General features: G+C 38.2%; 1 protein-coding gene across 1 annotated transcript in view; it reads left to right on the top strand.

The window, feature by feature from the left end:
* Positions 1-1,076, top strand: part of LOC112077840 (collagen alpha-1(VI) chain) — a 35,035-nt gene that overhangs the window by 541 nt on the left and 33,418 nt on the right. The gene's annotated exons all lie outside the window — the stretch shown is intronic.

Below are 1,076 nucleotides of genomic sequence, written 5' to 3'. Positions count from 1 at the left end.
GGAAGACATTTCTGTCCTGTTAGTGTCTGTGTTTTTATGGTCTCCACTCTAGTTCCCTGCAGATAATCTGGGTGTATGGTCACTAGATATGGTTTGAGCTGACAAAATTACTTAAAGACTGCATTACATAGACAAGAATGTGTTTTACTAGGGATAGATTAGGAGTAGAACAATCCCTCATTGTCTCTAAATCATCCTTGCATCTGGGAAACTAAGCCAGGGTGAGTTTAAGACAACAACCCACATGCAGATATCGACAGGATGAACCCAGAGTGGCTTATGATGCTCCTTGGTCTGCATGAGGGGGGTTGAACCAACCGTGACTGAGCATCGTTAGTGTCAGCTATATATAGTACTCTGCATTTGTGTAAAGGTTAGGTTACTCAGTCCAACACTCAAGGGTGTGGGGTCGACCAGCGTCATTATTGCAATAATTAATCAATATTAAATAAAGATGATTGTTTGAAGAAATGACAAAGTCTCTCTCACTTAATTAGAATATTCCAGGCCAATATTTATTGGCCCCAGCACAAGGTTCACCTGTGTAATGATCATGCTATTTAATCAGCTTTCTTATATGCCACACCTGTTAGGTGGATGGATTATCTTGGCAAAGGAGAAATACTCTCAAACAGAGATGTAAACAAATTTGTGCACAACATTTGAGAGAATGAAGCTTTTTTTTGTGCTTATGGAACATTTCTGAGATCTTTAATTGCAGCTCATGAAACACGTTGCGTTTTATATTTTTTGTTCAGTATACATCTTATCAATGAGGAGGAAACCGTGAAAGGAATAAAATAGGTTAGCAAGTAACATTTATTCGAAACAATTTATACTTTCTTTAAGCTTCTGCAGTTTTAAAGGATTTTTCCCATAAATCATTTCTTAAGGTTTATCTTAAAACTCCCTAACGTAGTGATGGATTTTATATCGTTTGGTACACCATTCCATTCCTCTGCACCAGTGTAAATAGGAAATAGCATTTTCCAGCCAGGCTCCTATAGCGCAGCAGTCTGCTAACGGCAACACTGGCTCTGATGTCATGCTATGAGAGTCTAATGAAATTCAAATAG

Source organism: Salvelinus sp. IW2-2015, unplaced genomic scaffold, assembly GCF_002910315.2.
Source record: "Salvelinus sp. IW2-2015 unplaced genomic scaffold, ASM291031v2 Un_scaffold4964, whole genome shotgun sequence".
Lineage (NCBI taxonomy): Eukaryota > Metazoa > Chordata > Actinopteri > Salmoniformes > Salmonidae > Salvelinus > Salvelinus sp. IW2-2015.
Note: the sequence above shows the minus strand (reverse complement) of the source record. Positions and strands in the feature narration are given on the sequence as shown.